Here is a 12,993-nt window from a genome sequence, read left to right as displayed (position 1 = left end):
CATTACCGAGAAGGGCCAAGTCCGACGACCTTTGGTCAAACTGATCCTTCTTCCTTCGGAGATAGATTGTGAGAGGACCACGAGTTCCTCTTAACCGTCTTTCCGTTCCTCCACATCCCTCCGTTCAGAAAAATCAACCCCAGCTCTCGTTCACCCGGAACGAGGCCAACCAACAACCCTAAGGCAGACCCGCATCTGCCACCGAAACCAAAGGCATTCTGCAGCCCATTCAATTTTTAAATTTTCAAAAAAAAAAAAATCGCCCCACTCACTCGTTCTCCCATAACGAGGATACCAGAAAAGCCCTCACGCAGATCCCCCATCTGCCACAAAATTCAATTTTTTCATTTTTCAAAAAACCATCCCAAAATTCACTCGCTCACCCCGAGCGAGGGCACCATAACCCTAACGCAGACCCACGGTCTGCCACAGATCGCATATGCCATCGGCCCAAGGCACAAGGCAACAGAATTGAGATAAAATATTTTTAAAAAAAGTTCAGAACTCGCTATCTCGCATGCCTGCCTTACGTTAGCCTAAAACGGTCGAGCCGCAAATGTCACGTATGGAAACAAATAAATAAGCAATACGGAAGCGCGCGATTGAATAGGAATGTACTTTTAAAAAACCGGTAGTTCGACCAATCAATACACCAAAGCTAACATACACACTCAGTCGTACATGTCGAGATGGAGGGAAGTCGATGACAACTCTTTCATCTGGACGCAGAATTGTAAGCAGAAAGGGATGTGCTGATTGTTTCTGCCTAAGCTTCATCTCCTGTATTCAATGCACTTTATATCCTCCCCATATCAAAGTTTTTTTTTTCTTTCAAGCTGGCAGTGCGTTTTTTGTTCCTATCAAAACCTATTATTAATTTCCAACGTTTTAATTATTCTTTAGCAAAAGTTCATATTTTCTGCTTTTATCAAAGCCTACAAATGGCACTAATGAGCGCTTTCATTACCATTCCCCAAACTAAATGACCGAGCTCAAAATAACCAGCAACGAACCCCCAGAAGCCCTCGAAGCTCGGTAGAAAAGCTTTACACAAAATCTTTCTCCGTTGCAATTAAATTATTTGGGTAACAAAAAAATGGAAGGAAAATCCGAAAAAAGTGCCTGCAATTCAGCAGAAAATGCAACAGCCGCGGCCCCAGAAATGTCTGAAAGTGGATCAGAAGAAGCAACGTCGGCGGCAAGTGAAAGCGTGTCTACCGAGGTAATTGATACCAAAGCGCCAGAAATTGGAAAGGCTAAAAATCGGTTGTAAAAGTAACAATTGAGGGAGATGTCGAGTCAGAGAACCAACAGCCACCACACAAACGCATAAAAGCTGGCATGGTTGCTGTTGTTGTTGTCTGGCATGGTAGAGGAGGATTATAAATTAAAGGGAGTTGATGAGGATGACAACGGATTGGGCAACGTTTCCACATCGTCGCTGGCAGGCACATTATCTGAACGTAGCTTGCATATATTCAATTCTAAAGATTTTAGTTTAGATGTCGAAGCAGCCAAGAATATGCAACTACGTAAATTTCAACGCATTCCTATATTTATAACCGATCATCACAATGACATTTTGGAATTTATATATCGCTATTTTGCCACACGCCACTTGCCATTGGAAAATAATTTGCTCGTACATTTTGATTCACATCCGGACATGGTTATATCACGTGAGATACCGGCTAGTGCCTCGTAGAAAACAATGTTGGCCGAACTGAATATTGAAAAGTGGATAATGCCGACTTGTTATGCAGGTCACTTCAATCGTGTCGTCTGGCTGAAGACTGCTGGTGTCAACAAATACCATTAGGGAAATACAGTTTCAAAATTGGTCAGAAAATGATAAAATAAGTGTTGATTGTCCTTTGGACTACTTCATATAAAAAGGCAATTATTGTGATACAAGAGTTGCCGCAGACGCGTGATATGGAATTGCATGTCATTAACTTAGACACGACAACCAAAACTGCACCAATCAAAACCGAAGAATTTATCACAGAAGCAGATGCGCCAAACTTTGTTTTAGATATCGATTTGGATTTCTTTAGTACTACTAATTCTTTTTGTTAGAAATCTATAGATACTAATTGTTATGAACAACTCACCGATATTTTCCACTTTGATAGTGAAGTTAAAGACTGTGATGGCACTACAGAGCGACGTAAATTACAATTGGAAGCGCTTAATCTTGTCAAATCATTATGCTGACGATGAGATCGATTGGTTTCTCATATATGATTCGGGTAGGAGAACAGATACTAATGGCTTGCCACATCATATCAGTACCGCCAAAGAATTGGAACAATATTTTGCGCAATTCAAAGAGCTAGTACAGAACTTACCTGCACCTCCGCAATATGGCGTCATGCCGGAGAAGTGTTATTCATACGGTTATGATCCTGCCGCCATACATCCACCAGCTGCAGCACTCATCCCCGCCGGTTATTATATATATCCACCACCATGTGCACCGCCCGCAGCCTTTGCGCCAACACCGAGTAATATTTATATGCAAACAGCACCACCCTTAACCACCTCTTATTACAGCTACATCTCCGCATCACGTAGCTTCTCACATTGCGGGAGGTCCATTTTTATTCGCTTAATATGACATATGAAAGAAATCTGTAGATGCTAATGGCATAGATTTGCCTACGGATTTGGCAACTTTGCGTAATTTATTTTACACCTTAGGTTTAGAGTACCATTTTATGCATTTGAAGCGCGGTAACAATGATAGGGAGGCAAATGCAAGAGTCAACAGTGGAAAGGCGGCTTTGGAAAGCCAACACAGGCACCACTAATGAAGACGTTGTGCAAGAACCAAAACCTGATCCCAACAATAACTCCATCAGCACAAAATCACCACACCAATAGTGGAAATAATGGTAATGTCAATAATGGTCCTGGCAAAGTTGGCCACAACATGCACAGACGTTATCCAGCACGCTATTTTAATAACAATAAAGATAGAGTCCAGATTCTTGCGTAATCAGGGTAACAACAGCAATAGTAATGTCGAAATGGCAAACACATCCACAAGTCATAATTTAAACAATCATCCACCAATGATGTATTAGTGATTATGCTTGCAATGGAGCTACTACTAATGCTGCTGCGATGCAACAAACCCTCTTTGGAGTTATGAAAACTTAAATGATACATTTTTGTTATTGAACGAGTGCTGCTGCACGCACCGGCATCTAAGTTACCCGATGATGTGGTTGTGCTGGTACTACTGGCGACATCCCTTGACTTATCCATCAATGCAGAGGCTGCAGCAGTGGCGGTAGCTGTTTTTTGTTGTTGCTGTTGTTTTTTGATGATGATATAGCAATCCTCATTTTTTGGTGCCATTCTGTTTCCGGTTGGTGCTGGCGGATTTCTGCCCAGATCTTGTAGGTTCTTATTAATTCCTTTTAACGATATTTTGTTGAACGAGTCAACTTGTGTATAGCGTGGCGCACAAAAAATTTTATTTGTATTAAAAAAAAAGGAATTTTTTCCTTCTTTGCCGTTTGTAAAGCCCACGAGTACGACGATTTTAATTCTCGCAACAAGCGTACTCCACCACGCGTAAAACGAAAAGAATGAAAAAACGGCGCCATGAATCGAACGATCCATTTACCGTTTGCTTCAATTCAGAGAGATGTACATTTGTGCGTATGAATGTTCGCCTTTTTTGGTCTGGTATATCTACCAGCGGTCGGACTTTTTTGAAAAGGCAAAATGTTGGTAGACAAAAAAAAAAATGAAAATAGTAGTAGTTGGTAGATTTTTTACCAAGAAAACAACAGCTATAGTTCTTATTTGTCCCAAACACTTAATAATTTATTGTAAAACAAATAACGCGCATTTCAAGGAAATGACACTTTAAAACTCGTAAACAAGACAAAATTACATGTACATTTGTATATACCTATGTACATTGCTTATGCCTATACGACACTCACTTTTTTCCTGTATCGTGAGTGTGAAATACCGACAAACATGCACCAAAACGTCTAATCACAACAACAATATTCCAAAGTACCAAAAGTACTGCCACAAAATAACCGATATCGGCAGGTAATCGTTTCCGTAGAACCTTTTATTTTTCGAATCATTCAAAAAATTTCTCTACTCAAAAAAAAATTTTTCAAAATTAACTGATTTGGTCAGTATCGCCTCCTAATGTTAGTTGGGTGGGCTCGGCAATTCAATACTTTAAAATTATCGCAGCATACGTTTACAGTGCGAAAATACCGAAATATTGGTAGATTTTGGGCCTCGGTGGTAGTAGTAGTAGAAAATGAAAATGGGCCAGAAAAGTTAGTAAACCTACCAATGCGGTAAAGTCCGTGCACTGACTGTCTATATACTTATACCAACGTATGCACATATACATGCCGAGTTTAAATGTACACTATATTAGGGGTGCATAAAAATAGGCACACGGGTACCCAAAAACCCGTTTCTGGCAAATCGGTATCGGAGCCAACTACTCTTCTGGAACCGTGCCTTTTGCTAAAGGCCATCAATAAAACAGGACTACAAGCGTACTTGGGGAAAAGTTGAAGAAATAAGTGAAGGGCAATACAAAAAAAAAAAAAAAATGATTCATTCTACAAATTTTTCTCTTCGTCCAAAACGAAGATTTTTTATTTTTTCTTTACACAGCATACAATTTGCTGTCCAAACATTTTTTTTTTGTGGCGGGTAGGGAAGTTGTTAGTTTTTAGCACCAACAACACAAATAACAGCGACTCAAAAGAACCCACGCTATACACTTTCTACCCGGTTCGGCACCATAATGTGCGAACAGAAAATCGTAAATGCTAATTTTTCTGCAGCATTAGTGTGCCCGTGGCTAACTAAAACGCTACCGGGTGACACAAAATAAACAAAATAAGGCACTAAAGACCCAGGCACATAACGTGCGGGGAAAGAGGCCAGGCACATAATGCGCGCCACATATGAATATTTTTTTTTATGCAGCGACAGATGTTTCCCTTATGCGCGCGCTACTAAAATTTCCCAAATCTCAACAATACAATTAGGGACCACTCGCCCCTGCACTCCGACAAAGACCCGACCTACTCAAACCCATTGCATTCCTTTCAAAAAATGGGTCGTTTTGCAGCTTTGAAACGGAATGCCGCCGCGCACGCAGTGCGTTATTCATCTGAATGCCGAGTGTGTCTTGGACGACACCCTATCCGCTTATGCCCCATCTTTCGGGAAAAAAAGCCAGAAGAGCGCCTCTATGTAGCGATACGCGGAAGCTACTGCGGAAATTGTCTGGCCCCTGATCACCGCTCTAACGCGCGCCCAAGCCAAGGGCGATGCAAACGGTGCGGCTAGAAGCACCACACGATGCTACACATCGCCTCGATCGACGAGGAGGAGCAGATACTCCGAGAAGCCCGCTCCAAGCCATGGAGCGTCCAAGTGGAAGAGGAGCTAGATTCACCCCGAGAGCGGATAGACGACTCAATCTCGTTATATGCTTCGGACGCTGGAACGGAGACTGGAAGTCTTCGTTCACCCCGAAACCGAGATGCCAGCCGAACCGGAGCGGAGACGCGGTCTCTTCGCCCGACCATACCGCCTACAGCCAAATCATTTCGACCACTTCTGCAGCACGAGAGGAAGCGGCTCCAACAAGGGACAGCGACAGCACAGCGCCATACACATAACGGCCAAGCGGAGACCGGTCTCTTCGCCGGCAACCCAGGAACCCCCAACGGAGACGATCTTCGCGCGACCGCACAGCGGAGACAAGGCCTCTTCGCCTGCAACAACGACATCACACCCATCATCAGCCGCAGGACCGCCGCAACGGATCCGGATCGTTACAACTCACCACAGTGTCCGCCTTCCGGGCAGGGATCCTAGCCCCGCATTCAGCTGCCACCGCCACCATGATACCGACGGTAGCGATCACCCCCACCGCGGTCGTGAAAATAGAAGCAGGGGGGCGGCTCCACCTCGTCCGCGCCTTAATCGATGGATGCTCCCCCCACAGTGATTGCGGACGAGCTCGCCCTGGAGCTCCAACTTCCTACCAGCAACATTGGCGGGCAAGCAGGATGTCTGCTGCGTATCCGAGGAAGTCACGGACAAAACAAAAGAATTGCGACCCATGCTGCGGTCGTATCAAATTTTCGGCGCATGACACCCACAACCAGCATCGACAGTGCCATCGCAGCCCCGTACGCACATCTTCGTCTGGCGGATCCGCAGTTCTACTCATCCGCCCCGATCCGCCTCGTCATAGGCACAGATGTATATGCTGAGATAATACTCCCAGGGATTCTACCCACCACGTTTGGCCCTTTGTTAGCTCAGAGTACCATCTTCGGTTGGGTACTCTCGGGCACAACCAAGGCCTAACATAAAAATGTTCGGTAACGACCGAAATACATGAATTTTTACCCTTTTTATCCTTTTTTATTTTTTGAATTTCTGTTGTACACAGTCGCAAGAGGTGTGCATTGTGAATTCGTACCTCCATTTCCATACCTACGTGTCAAATCATAACTGATAGGGAGAACGGCTGTCACGAAGGGCCAGAGAATGGAAGACAGGTTTCTTTTTCTTGTGTTCGCCGCTATTAAATTGAAGTGCCATGAATTGCACATTTGTTTCAAATCAGCTTTTCTTTAAATTTGTATACAGAAAATCAGACTACATATTAATACTCATCTCGCTGTTCGCGAATGATTTAAGTAATCGAACAGCGATTGAACAGGTGATCGAAGCTGTTCACTATTGTGAAAGTTTTATCAAAAATTCGCCACTTGTATGAATTCACAATGGAGGTGTGCGTTTAAAATCTTGTATCATTACAATAAGTTATTTTTTATTAAATTTTTTTCATACAAAATTCACAAGCATAGAATTTCCAATGAATTTGTAATAAACGGCAAGAAATATGAACACGTATATCTTCTTACTTCTTTTCGCTATCCCTAGCTCTAGGCAAGCCTGGCTTAGGCCTTGAATCATAACGGGAAAAGTGCCGAATGACAGAGGCATCAGCAACCAAGCTCACCCATTGCGCAAACCATCTTGCGTGCCGCCAAGCCGGCAGACTGACAGGCGTTTATGTTAAGTTAGATGTAATTAGTTATAAGTTTTTACTTTTTTTTCTTCTCTTCTTCACGGTCGGTGATCCTTGGCGGACTGTGATGTTGCGTACCGCAAGGGGGGCGGCATGTTTAGGCCAAATGCCTAACTTTTACCTGATTGACGGCGCCCCTCCCTAACGTTTTAATAATATTTCCAGCCACCCACACTCACGCCACATTTGTGTGCATGCATGCACATGCATGCGTTTCACACACATGCACGTGTGTGTGCAGGTTGTCAGCACCCATGCACGTATATGTGGGGGTTGTTGTGTGTGTGGCTTTTTTCCCCTCCTTAATACCAGAGGACTTTTTCGCGGCTTAGCGGTTGTCCTCAACGGGATAATCGGCCTCTTTCTCGATTGACCGCCAACCATCACACAACGCACAGGATCACCATCGTCAAGTTATACACAAAGGTAATATTGTATCCTCTTTATATTTCCTTACACTCTTAATTAAATATTATTTTATAACGAGGAATTCCTCTTGTGTTTTTATTTATTTCTTTTGAGCGAACCATCCATTCCAAGATCGACCCGTGTGCGCCTACCCACTGCCGGTTTCAGACTCACCCAGGCCGAACAAGTCAATATATGAATAAACCTATGAAAAGGGGTTTTTGGCCCCATACTCCAGAGTTTGAGGGTATATTGGAAATTCTAAGTACGTGTGGACTATGTGCTCAACTAGAACTATAAATTTTTATACATATCGGCAAGAGTACATTTTCACTGTCAAACAATGCAAGTGATGTTATATGATGATGCACCAAAATGCAGTTTTCTCAAAAAACGCTCGGGGAATTTTCGGGAAATTTTACTTTCGAGCTTATTTTAGCTCACAAAACAGGGATCTGAAAAAAATCTGAGGTGGTCTGACTTCGAATTAAAACATAGTCCAGGCCCCGCGTGAGCCGTCATCGAGCAAAGAGACAGCGCATTTGCGTCTTGGCACCGTTACTGTTGGCAACCATAATTACGAAATACACAAACGACAACGTCAGTCTAGAAATTCATCGAATAATAACTCTTGCAACAATTGCTACTTTGGACTGAGTAGGCAGTTGAGAATAAAGCTAGTATAGTTGAAAATAATTTTTTAATTTTTGATTGTTCACATATACTGGCCTTACAATTATTTTTAATTTTATTAAAATAAGCAGAATACGTTGCGCTTAAAAATATGCAAACAAACAAAAATTCAAAAACCCTACTCATTTTTGCCATTTTCATTCTCACAAGCTTCCATTTAAAACACATTATTTAAGTCGGATAACACATGAAGGCTGTAGCTCGTTTTAGTTCACAAAAGCAAAGCTAATAAAAGTCGCTTGCATAATTATCTAATCATGGTTCGTATAAAAATGCAGACCTCGAATTCATATTCAAATATTCTACCATTTTTAATTCATAGCTCCAAGTTTTGAACCTCTATCTATTTTACAACTAACTCAAACTTTTGAGTGTGTGTTGTCAAATATGACCGAAAGTTCGGAATCAGCGCCCTGAAATAACTATAAATAAATGTACTGACCACATATTCTGTGTGCCATTTTAATTAGCAGATCTTAAATTATTTAATATTTCAATATAAAACGGTTCGGGGAGGTCCTTCCCAATTCTGACTGAGCTGATGGTGTTGCTCAACGTCATTTTGCACAGCCATATAAGTTTTGCGGGGAAACCAAATTCATACATAGCGGCATATAGGTAGCTCCTTTTCGTGCTGTCGATGGCGGCTTTAAAGTCGGCGAAGAGGTGATGTGTGTCGATTCTTTTTTCACGGGTTTTTTCCAAGATTTGGCGCATTGTGAAAATCTGGTCGATGGTAGATTTACCAGGTCTGAAGCCGCACTGATAAGGTCCAATCAGCCGTTGGGCTTCAATCTTTCGCACAATACACTTGAAAGGACCTTATATGCGATATTGAGAAGGCTGATTCCACGATAGTTGGTGCATTTTGCAGTATCCCCCTTCTTGTGGACTGGGCAAAGAACACTTAGATTCCAACCGTCGGGCATGCACTCTTCCGCCCATATTTTGCTAAGAAGCTGCTGCATGCGCCTTACCAACTCCTCGCCGCCGTACTTGAATAGCTCCGCAGGCGATCCATCAGCGCCCACGGCCTTGTTGTTTTTCAATCTGGTTATTGCTATTCTAACTTCGTCATAATCGGGTGGGGGGACATATATTCCATCATCATCGATTGCGGGATCGGGTTCTTCATCTCTGCGCGGTGAATTGCTGCCTCCATTTAGGAGAACAGAGAAGTGTTCCCTCCATAATCTAAGTACTCTCTGGACATCAGTTACAAGGTCGGCGTTTTCGTTCCTACACGAGTTTGCCCCGGTCTTAAAACCTTCCGTCTGTCGCCGTATTTTTTGGTAAAATTTTCGGGCGTTATTCCTGGTGGCTAGCAGCTCAAGCTCCTCGCACTCACGCCTTTCTACTTCTGCTTTTTTCTTCCTGAAAAGGCGTCTCGCTTCCTTTTTCAACTCACGATAGCGTTCACACACTCCTCTTGTCGCGCTTGCTTTTAACGTAGTCCTGTAGGCAGTGTCCTTTCTTTCAGTTGCAACGCGGCATTCTTCATCGTACCAGTTGTTTTTTCGTGGTCACCTGTAACCAATTTTTTCCTCGGCGGCAGTACGAAGTGCTTTGCCACTGCTCTTGTATTCCTTCAGGATGAGTTGTGCTCTTAGAGAGCAGGTGTGAGGGTCGAGTTGCGAAATCATTGACAGTCTGTTGTGATTTAAGCTTTTCGACGTCTAGCTTCCCTTGTGTTTTTTGTTCCTTGGTTTTAGCCGCGTTGAGGCGGGTGCGTATTTTGGCTGCAACGAGATAATGGTCCGAGTCGATGTTAGGTCCTCGGATCATGCGCACATCTAAAACTCTGGAGGCATGCCGTCCGTCTATCACAACGTGATCGATCTGATTGCGAGTATTTCGATCAGGAGACAGCCATATAGCTTGATGTATCTTTTTATGCCTGAACCTCGTGCTGGATATGACCATGTTTCGACCACCGGCAAAGTCAATCAGCCTCAGTCTGTTAGGAGAAGTTTCATTGTGTAGGCTGAACTTTCCGACTGTAGGGCCAAAAACACCTTCTTTGCCCACCCTGGCGTTAAAGTCACCAAGCACGACTTTTATATCGTGACGGGGGCAGCGCTCGTATGTGGGTTCTAATTGTTCATAAAAAGTGTCTTTCACCTCATCATCTTTCTCCTCAGTTGGCGCGTGGGCGCAGATGAATGATATATTAAAACATTTTGCTTTTCTTCGGATAGCGGCGAGACGTTCGTCCACAGGTGTGAACGCCAGAACTTGGCGACAAAGTCTCTCTCCCACCACGAATCCGACGCCGAAACTGCGCTTATTCGTATGGCCACTCCAATATATGTCAAATTTTTGATCTTCTTTCTTCCTTGCTTCGTCCAACGCATTTCTTGAATGACGGTGATGTCAGATTTTGCTTTGACGAGGACATCAACTACCCGGGCATCTGCAGCAATCCCATTCAGGGAGCGGACGTTCCAGGTGCATGCCCTCAATTCATTGTCCTTCAAACGTTTGCCATAGTCGGCATCAATAGAGAGTGTATTTATCCGAGGTTTGTTGTTATATTTCATTGGAGTATGGTTTTACGTGGCGGGTCGCAAACCCAGCGCACAACCCGCTCAGCGGGGTTAAAATATTACTTGGCACGTTTATATAGCGAGCCGCTTGCTCCAAGACAGACGCCCGCTTGCAGCCGCACCTAGAGGTGTACAGACGCTGCCGATGAGATCTCCCCCGGCTAGCCCTTAAACCGATTACGTCAGAGTGGCCTAGCCAGGTTGTCGCCTTCTCCCATTAGCTCACCACTAAACGGATGTTTAGCGGCTACCCAGAGGATACTTGGCCGCAAGCGACCGGCAGTAGTGAGCTGCTTGAACCGCATGCAAAAGAATTGCTCTGGCCATTCCCAGGTGAATGGCGGTCAGAAGCTTTCTCCACTTTCGTGGACTTCTACACACGGCTGCATATACAATGCTGCTGCATATAAATTTAGCCATAATGTAAAATGGTGAGAACTTTAAACAATCCAAGAGTTATGGTCCACTTCTGAGATTATCACTTTGAATGCTCTGCTGACTGGTATTAGTTGGTTAGTTAAAACGTGAAAGGGTTAGGATTCACCCTCACTCCTCGTCTGGCTGGGGTGGTTAAAATACATTTTTTTAATTTCGTGCGGGTAGTATCGCAAACAAAATTTCAATAACACATGGTGTAGTTTAAACAGCCAACAATTTAAGACCACATATTTAAATCAGCTACCCTGTAAAAAAATAGTCTAAATGTTCATCAACACATAAAAAGCATTTTTCATTCTTGCTGAAATAGCCATTCGCACGATTTAATACAGATGTGTACAACACAACCAAACAAATTTGCATTCAAGCAAATTTGCGAACGTTGCATTTCCCACAACAAGTCACAACTCAACACAGGTGTGTAGGTACATAGTTTGTATAAAGTTGTATGTAAGTATGTAAGTATGTATGCTTAAGGTAAATATGCATGCTTAAATGTAAATATGTATATAAGAATATGTTAGAATAATTTTGTATAAATAAGCTGACAACATTTGAATAAAAGAGCAATTAAGCATTGAGTTTTGCTCACTCACAACGCAGTCTATTTTATTTCAAACCTTTTACATGGCGATCCGGCCTATGATTCTTCTGGCTGAATTTTCTGCCTAATTTCATAGCTGGCAAGGACTTTATTGGCTGATTACAGCCTAAGCTTTATAAAAGGAACAAAGAGTGAAGCTATAAAACTAGTTTTTTACTCTAAATTTTATCCTGGAAGAAGAAAAGCAAAAAGGAGCTGATCAAACGAAATCTACTGAAAGCTAATTTGAATAAATTTGGAGCACTCAAAAATTACGCCATTTAGCAATTTCTATGATAATTTACGGGCTTTATAATCGAACTGATGCAGGAGCAGTGGACATGATCAATTTGGAGCACTCAAAAATGACGCCATTTAGCAATTTTTATGATAATTTGCGGGCTTTATAATCAAGATGATGCAGGAGCAGTGGATATGACCAATTTGGAGCACTCAAAAATGACGCCATTTAGCAATTTTTATGATAATTTACGGGCTTTTTAATCGAAATGATGCAGGAACAGTGGATATGACCAGTAAAAATATTGATATTACCTTGGAAGGAACAAAAGAAAAGTATAAATAAAATAAATATAATTACCTTAATTTTGAAATAGTTTTAACATTTTAGACAAAATTTCTAAGCAGGAAAAATATTCGGGCAACCTAACGGCTGCCTATTGACAAGCAAAAATTCAAATTTCTGCTGTAAAAACCTTTTTTTTTGCTAAATTTTAAGATATCTTCCAAGAAGAGGACATACAAAGTCAAAGCCAATTTGATCAAATTTTTGAAAGATTAGTTAAACTAAATCTGAAGTTCCAAGAAGGTGAAAACAAAACACCTGAAATACCCAAGCAACGCCCTAAGCCAATAACAATCGAGGAATATAGACGGAGAAATAAGATTCAAAACCTGGAACCTAAAGTTCCAAAACCGATAAAATTGAAAAGAAAAAGAGGAGGAAAGCAATTTGCCATTCGAAAAACAATAGCCAAGATTAATGAAAAAATAATTTAACCACAAATCAGGCAGAAAAAATTTAACTAAAACAAGAAATCAAGGAATTAAGGAAAAATAATTATCAAAAAAAAACCAAACCCAGCAATGTAAACATTAGAGATTTGAAAAAAAATAAAATTAAAATAAAATACAATTTTGTAAAACTATTGATTTTGAAATTATGGAAAGATCAAGAAAAATTTAAATTT

At 42.0% G+C, this 12,993-nt stretch overlaps 1 protein-coding gene and 1 pseudogene across 10 annotated transcripts in view; one reads left to right on the top strand and one right to left on the bottom strand.

Moving 5' to 3' along the window:
* LOC137234572 (plasma membrane calcium-transporting ATPase 2-like) overlaps window positions 1-12,993 on the bottom strand; it is a 2,440,841-nt gene that overhangs the window by 1,368,116 nt on the left and 1,059,732 nt on the right. The window lies entirely within an intron of this gene.
* LOC137234350 (UPF0489 protein C5orf22 homolog) lies at window positions 1,097-2,813 on the top strand (annotated as a pseudogene).

Source organism: Eurosta solidaginis, chromosome X (assembly GCF_040869045.1).
Source record: "Eurosta solidaginis isolate ZX-2024a chromosome X, ASM4086904v1, whole genome shotgun sequence".
Lineage (NCBI taxonomy): Eukaryota > Metazoa > Arthropoda > Insecta > Diptera > Tephritidae > Eurosta > Eurosta solidaginis.
This window is presented reverse-complemented; position numbering and strand designations above follow the sequence as displayed.